Source organism: Phyllostomus hastatus, unplaced genomic scaffold (genome assembly GCF_019186645.2).
Source record: "Phyllostomus hastatus isolate PE091 unplaced genomic scaffold, TTU_PhHast_1.1 phas_contig_209, whole genome shotgun sequence".
Lineage (NCBI taxonomy): Eukaryota > Metazoa > Chordata > Mammalia > Chiroptera > Phyllostomidae > Phyllostomus > Phyllostomus hastatus.
Genome location: NW_025333735.1, coordinates 22582009 through 22590179, shown reverse-complemented (window position 1 = coordinate 22590179; position 8171 = coordinate 22582009). Strand labels below are relative to the sequence as shown.

At 46.0% G+C, this 8171-nt stretch overlaps 1 pseudogene; it reads right to left on the bottom strand.

Annotated features, from left to right (window-relative positions):
* Positions 1-337: 337 nt before the first annotated feature.
* LOC123816591 lies at positions 338-468 on the bottom strand (annotated as a pseudogene).
* Between the last annotated feature and the right edge of the window lie 7703 nt (positions 469-8171).

Below are 8171 nucleotides of genomic sequence, written 5' to 3'. Positions count from 1 at the left end.
CTCTATATTTAAGTAAAGATGGAAAAAGAAATGTTTCACTGCACGATACCAAGATAAACTAAAATGTGTCTGTGTGTGGGACTGTGTAAGACTATAGCCTCCACCCCCTCAGAACATCTCCTTCATTTCCGGTCACTAAGGAACAGGTAGGCCAGCCTCTCTGGCCTTGTGCCCCTGAGGTACTGCTGTCAAGTATCAGGACCCCTGCTGGGTGAAGATGCACAGGAGCAAAAATTTCTCTGATTCCCTCTACAGAGTCAGGTTTTAGAGCCCTGGCTGCGTAGGTCAGTTGGTTAGAGCATTGTCCCAGCACGCCAAGGTTGTAAGTTTGATCCCCAGCCAGGGCACATACAAGAAGTAACCAATGACTGCATAAATAAATGGAACAACAAATCGATGTTTTTCAATTAGCAATAATCGCGCCTCCGATAAACCTCATTGGCTACGATACTGCCACTGCGCAAAGCTGAAATCGATGTTTTTCTCTCCCCCTCCCTTCTCTCTCTAAAAATAATGTTTGAAAAAAATTTTAGAAATGGTGCCTGCCCACCAGTGCTCCCATCTCCCCTGGGGAGAAACACACCTGAGGGAGCACAGGGCTCGCCCAGCCACCCAGCTAATTTTCAGGCAGAAGAGTCGTCCATAAACCTGTGGAAATTCACGGATTTAGCAGAATGTGATAGAGTAGCCATGCATGGCTTCTAAATTAGCCTGAATTTCCAAGGTTTATTTCAGTTCTCCCTAACTTAGTTCCACGACACAAGGCACTTACGAGACAAAACATTTTTAAAGGCTAGGAAACAATAAAAAATAGACCTATCTTTTGGATGTTGATAAAGAAGCCTTGGACTACCAACTCACCATACCTCTCGACATTCTAGGAAGAACTCCCAAGGCTGAGCACCCTGGCTCCCTCCTGGCTTCAGCATTCTTCTTCTCAAGGCGTCAAGCTCATGGCCGGTGAAGGGTCAGCAGCCGCTCTGGCCTAATGTGCTGGCTGGGTGTGTGCCCAGCTTTTCTCCCCTGGGAGAACAAAAAAAAATGGTGGTGGAATGAAGGGTACCAGCCATTCAACTCCCCTCCACCAGCCACATTTTGTAATTTTTTCCGAGAACCTCAAAATGGCTGTTAGAAAACAGGCTCCAATGGCCCTCATATCCTGAAGGATAAGATGTATCTGTTTTTAAAGATTGGGAGCAGAAATATCCTGCCTGCCATTGTATTAGGCCTCTGCATAGAAACTGAAGCAAGAGTCTGTGTGTATATACATAAAGAGATTCATTATAAAGAACTATCTCGTGCATTTGCAGAAGCTGGCAGGTCCCACACCCACAGCATGGGCTGGCAGACCCACAGCCCAGTGGAGTCAGGGGGTAGATAAAGTCCAAAGCTGTCGGCTAGAGAATCCTCTTGCTCAGGGAGGCCAGTCTTCTTGTTCTATTCAGGCCTTCGACTGACTGGGTGAGGCCCAGCCACACACGGAGGGCAGTCTGCTAACTCAAAGTCTACTGATCTGTTAGTCTCATCCAAAGACATTCTCAGTGTTGACCCATAACATTAACTGTCACAGACATCACGGGACCTTGAACCAAAACTCCTCTAGGGATGGCCTTGACTTAGGGTCATCCTTGTTCTCAACCCTTGTCCAGCCTCCTGCCTGCTTTGGTGTCCAGAACGGTGGTGCAGTCGCCCTCCCCTACCACCTCCCCAGATTGCCCAGCCACAGACAGCTGAGATCTTGCCCATGCTGCGTTATTGGGTGGCTTCTCACTGCATCCAGGGTGAAGTTCAAACTCAGCATGATTTTGAGGCACTTCATAATTTAGCTTCCGTCTGAATCTCTGGCAGTCGTGTTAACACTAGTGTCACCAAATACTTCCCAGGACAAGCCAAGCTCTCTAGAGCCCTTAGGCCTTAGGACACACTGTTCATGAGCCATGAGAGCCACACTGTCCAAGGTATAAAAAGCACAGACCAACTTCCACAGCTTCACCTGGGAGAAATGCCCATGTATGCTCTGCCCTGAATCTCTGGAGTCGGGCCCTGAATCTATAGGGTGGGGCCCGGCAATCTGTGCTTTAAGAGGCCCTCTGCTTGATTCTGATACAAAAGTTAGAGAACCACTAAGCTAGAGCATCCTCCTCCTTTTTCCTTCCTCTCTATGGTCACTTACAACTGCCAGGTTCTTTCTGGTAAACATCGGTGGTCTCTCACGGTTAGAGGCAGCCAGGAATACAGGCCTCCTCCTTTGTGGCCTTGCTTGCTCTCTGAGGTATGTTACATTGAGAGATGTTGAGAGCCAGTCTCAGTGAGTCTGCCACCTGTGTAAACATTTCTTTGCAGGCAGCACAACACACAGCCTCCACCTGTCCAGAAATCTCAGCGAGCTGCCAATTCTGTCTTGTTAAGCCAGTGTTCTTAACCCTGGATCTACATTAACATCACCTGGAGCTATTTTTAGTGCCCAGTGCCTGGGGTATACCCCAAGCCAATTAAAAGGGAACTGGGGAAGAAAGGGTAAGATCCAAGTGTGTGGGCTTTTTGTTTTTGTTTTTCTACACTCCCCAGGGGATGCTAATGTGCAGCCAGAGTTAAGAACAATAGTTTTAGGTCCTCCCACAAACACCTGGTTTGAAAAGTGTCAGTTCCGAGCAACTTCAACAACACACAGACTTTCCTTCCCATCAGATAACAAACATCTCCTGAGAGGCGGGTGGAGGTGGGAGGGAGAAGAATCCAAACCTGAGAGTTCCCGACCTAGATAGAAGTCTCCCCTGTTTAATTAAGCAAGGGTACCTTGTTTCTGTTTCTACCAACTAGGGACCACTAATTTTATTTATTTTTATCCTCACCCTGTGATATTTTTTTTTCATTGCTTTGAGAGGGAGAACAAGAGGGAGAGATACATTGATATGGGAGAGAAACATTGATGGGTTGCCTCCTGTTGGCACCCAGACCAGTGATCGAACCCACAGCCTAAGTATGTGCCCTGACTAGGGGTTGAACCCGCAACCTTTCCATTTCCAGAGGCACTCCGACCAACTGAGCCACCAGCCAGGGCTAGAGTTTGCTAATTTCAAAAGTATTGTACCCTTAATTAATGCAACCTTTAGTGCAGCTTTAGATGATGTTCGAAGTTATCCCAAAAGTATATGGTCTTTCAATTTCTTTCTTCTCTTCCTTCTTCCTTCCTTTCTTTTTTATTGAATTTATTGGGGTGATTTCAATTTCAAATGATCCATCTATAGACAGATTCCTGATTGGGGTACACCTCTAGTATTAACTCGCCCCCCCCCCCGGGGTGTATATAAAGCTAGTTTACATGCACATCGCACTATGTGTTACAGTATTTATAGAGACTATGATAAAGTCTTCCTTTTTTTTAAGACTTTATTTTTAGAGAGAGGGGAAAGGAGGGAGAAAGAAAGAAAGAAACATTAGTTGGTTGCCTCTGGTTTGTGCCCGGACCAGGGAACCAACCCATAATCCAGGCATGTGCTCTGGCCAGGAATTGAACCCTCAACCTTTTGTTTTGTGGATGATGCCCAACCAACTGAGCCACACCAGTCAGGGCACAAAGTCCTCCCTTAAATGTCCCGTCCTCAGGAAAGGCTTCCCTGACCCCACAGATCCGGATGAGGCTTCCCCAGTCATGTTAGCTAGATGGTGGGAGAGTTGGTGGTATCTGATCACTTGTCTCTTTTTTGTGCCAAATTCTGAATACCTTAAGGATGGAAACAGTGTCTTTCTCATTATTGTATTCCCAGCACCTACCATAGTGCCTAGCACAACATAAATGTGCAAGTATTTGCTGAACTAAAGTATCTGTCTAGCCGGTGTGCCAGAAACAATTATTTTTTTAAAATCTCTCTCTGCAATTGACTTTGAAATGCATTTTTAAAGGATGTAGTTATGGGTGGATAAAGGATATGAGCATGGACAGATGTGAGATAAAACAAGTCTGGTAAAATGTTAATGACAATCTTGGTGGTGGAGGTTCTCTCAAACTTTCAACTTTGCTCTATGTTTGAAACTTTGCATAATAAAATACTGGGCGGGCAGGGGGAACTCGGTGACTCTTTGTAACAATCCTTCAGGATAGGTTTATGATTGTCCCCATTTACCGAAGGGGAAATAAAAAATCCGGTAAGTGAGAAACCTGCTCAGTATCTCACACCGGCACAAGCAGAATTCACGCGACTCTGCGAAGCCACCTTCCCATCCATCAACTGGAATGCAGACCCCGCGGCCAGCCAGCCCAGCTCCCTGCCAGTCCCGAATAGGGCTGGGAAGGACCGCTGCAGCAGACTGAGCATGGGGGCTCCCCAGCAGGACATAGCTGTCTCTTCAGAGGACTAGAGGAGCACCTCTCCTCTCTTCTCTTCCGGAAGCGCCCTGACTCCGGAAAGCACTGGCAGCCACAGCACAGGCTTCATGAAGCCACTATATGTGGTTGGTTGCTTGACAAGACAAAGGTGCATCAATTAAATGCGGCTAAGGATCAGAGCGGGTTGGGTGGGAGAAATCAAGGACTGGTTCAAACCCCACCGTGACTTCCCTCCCACAGCTTCCGAGTTTTACATCTGCAATTGCACTACAGTTACTCCCTCTTTCAAACCATTCCTCGATCCCTGGCTTTCTAGCCATGTGTGGGGATTCTAACCAGGAAGGTTTTGCCACACATCCGATTTGCAGAGTACTGGTGAGGACACGGAACATGCTTCCCCGGCGGGTTGACCTTTCTCACCTGCAGAGGCTAGCAATGAAATCTGGCCTCTGGGTCACGTGCAGCCAAACTTGCTTCATTTGCGATAGGCGCCTCCGCAGCCAGCCACATCCATCCGCAGCCTGCGAGGCCGCAGACAGCCGCGCGGGGGCGCACAAGCGATGCTGAGAGTTCCTGGAGTCTGCAATGGATGACTGCGCAGCAAGGGGAAAAACTGTTCACTTCAGCTGAGTTCTCAGAACTAGAGGGGCAGGTGAGGGATGGCAGAGGAGGCCCGACAGGAGCGAAGGCTTGTATGACCTCCAATGAGGGCAAAACCTCAGAATTTGGCGCTGTCCAAGTTGTTAACAGTACAAGAAAGTGAGCCTCATCCTCATAGCTGTTGGTGGTTTGGTCCTATGACTAGGTTCCGTTGCCTTCTAATCTCTGCTTTTCCATCAGCTAAATTGTATCAGTTTGGCCCTTAATATTGAGGTGTGAAGATTTCAGGGATTCGGCATGGATTTCAGTGCCTAAATGCTCCCCACCCTCCTCATCCTTCCCCCTTTCTGGACCTGCACTTCGGAGTCTCGTGGCTGGAATTTATCATTTTATTGTGTATTTTAAACAAAACTGCTATTGTAAGATACACTTAGAAAGGGCCAGGAGGTTTAGCAGTCATTCAAACTGATTTTGTAAAGAAACATGAGGTGCAATAGGACTTTCGGTTACTCGTGTAACAAAGAGCTGACTATGTTAGGTTTGGGAGATACAGGAGTGAGGCCCTGGCTGGTGTGGCTCAGTGGGTGGAGTGCCAGCCTGCGAACCAAGGGGTTGCTACTTGGATTCCCAGTCAGGGCACATGTGGGCCAGGTCCCGGGCTGAAGACACACAAGAGGCAAGCACACATTGATGTATTGTTCCCTTTCTCCCTCCTTTCCCCTCTTCAAAAATAAATAAATAAAATATTTTTTAAAAAGAAGTGAATAAGACATATTCCCTGACTTTGACTTCATTAGTCTAAAGGGGGAGGCAGATAAGGAACGTCCGTGCAACTGAGAGAGGTGATGCCATAATGGCAGGGAGTATAGGATGTTGTAGAAACACAAGCATGGGGTTGAGGGTCAGGGAAACGGCCTGCAAAGGCTACAAGATCAAAAAGAGGTAGCCAGGTGGCGAGGTGAAGGGGTGACATAGAGTGGAATGACATGGTGTCCAGGGAAGACAGTGGCATTTTCAAAGTGAGAGTGGTGAGTTCAGCAAACTACCAACAGTCGCGTGTGGCTGGGAGAGAAGACGTGAGAGGTGGGAAGAGCTGTGACTGGCCAGACAGGCAGGGTCTGAGTCAAGAAAGACCTTACCTTCTAGGCCACAAGGGAGAGCCTGGAATGGATCCTTTCAGCATTCCGGAGTCATGGAGATCACCTACTCTGGGGGCATTTTGTGACCAGATTTTGCCTTTAAAGACATCACTGTAATAATGGATTAAGAACCAGATTGAAGGTGGGGGGAGCTGTAAAATCTTGCATACCTGCACCAGTGTTCAAATGATTCCCACACTCCCCTTTGAGATCAGTTTGCAAACAAAATGGGGGCAGAGGAGGTGACAAACATACTCTGTGAGTGGGGTTGGCTGGCTGGGAGTTCACCAGGGAATAAGATTGAAAACATTAAAAGAGAGAAAGGAAGAAAGAGAGAAAGAGGGAAAGAAAACATAGAGGTCCCTCAGAAAAGGACACATGGGCGAACAAACCAGATAACATCCATGATCTCTCAGAGTTCATATGCCCCAGTTACAGCACAGGCACCTGCCAAGGAAGGAGAGAACAGGGAAACCTGAGGAGCCTGCTGTCAGAGCTCAGCCCTCCCGCTTCTCAAAACAACCTGCTGCATTGCTTGGTGCAGTGGGGTTGTTTACGGTCAACTAGAAGAGGGAATGAGTTGGGAGGGGAGTGTGAATTAAGCTGAAAAAGGAATGGGATTAGAGCTGGTTGAACTCTGGTGGAATCTCATTTCTGAGAGATCTTCTGTGAGCCTCTCAATCTGTTCACCCCCAGGCTTCACCTTCTCAATAAACAGCCTCACATCCACCTAGCTAACCAAATCAAAGCCTTAGAAGTCACCCCTCCCATCTAAGCCAGCCACCAGAAATGCTGGTTCTATTCCTAATGCATGTTGAGAGGATATCCACTTTTCTCCACCTCCAGAGCTACCAGCCTGGTCCAGACAACCATCATTTCATGCCTGGAAATAGTTCTAACTGCTCTCCCAGTTTTCACTCTCTCAACCTCATTTGTACTTCATAGAATAGAGTGATCTTTTTTAAAATTGTATTTTATTGATTATGCTACTATAGTTGTCCTGATTTTTCCTCCTTTGTCCCCCTCCACACAGCACCCCCCACTCCCTCAGGCAATCCCTACACCACTGTTCCTGTCTGTGGTCATGCATATAAGTTCTTTGGCTACTCCATTTCCTGGACTGTACTTTACATCCCCATGGCTATTCTGTGACTACCTATCTGTACTTCTTAATCCCCTCACCTCTTCACCCATTCCCCTCAAACTCCCTCCCATCTGGCAACCATAAAAATGCTTTCTGTATCCATGATTCTGTCTCTATTCTTCTTGTTTGCTTAGTTTGTTTTTTTAGATTCAATTGTTGATATATATGTATTTTTGCCATTTTATTGTTCATAGTTTTGATCTTCTTCTCTTTCTAAAATAAGTCCCTTTAACATTTCATATAATAATAGTTTGGTGATGATGAACTCCTTTAGTTGTTTCTAGTCTGGGAAGCTCTTTATCTGCCCTTTGATTTTAAATGATAATTTTGTTGGGTAAACCAATCTTAGCTGTAGGTCCCTGCCTTTCATGATTTTGAATATTTCTTGCCAATCCCTTCTAACCTACAAAGTTCCTTTTGAGAAATCAGCTGAGAGTCTTATGGGAACTCCTTTGTAGGTAACCCTCTGCTTTTCTCTTGCTGCTTTTAAAATTCTGTCTTTATCTTTAACCTTTGGCATGTGAATTATGATGTGCCCTGGAGTGGGCCTCTTCACATCCATCTTGTTTGGGGCTCTCTGTGCTTCCTGAACTTGCAAGTCTATTTCCTTCACCAAATTAGGGAAGTTTTCTTTCATTATTTTTTCAAATAGATTTCCAATTTCTTGCTCTTTCTCTTCTTCTGTCACCCCTAAGATGTGAATGTTAGACATCTTGAAATTGTCTCAGAGGCTGATTATACTACTCTCATTTTTATTTGGATTGTTTTTTCTTCTTTTTGTTCTGATTGGTTGTTTTTTGCTTCCTTAGGTTCCAAGTCATTGATTTGATGCTTGGCTTCAACCACTTTACTGTTGTTTCCCTATAAATTGTTCTTTATTTCAATGAGTGTATAATTTGTTTCTGACTGGATCTTTTTTATGCCGGTAAGATCCTCACTAAGTTCCTTGAGCACCCTTATA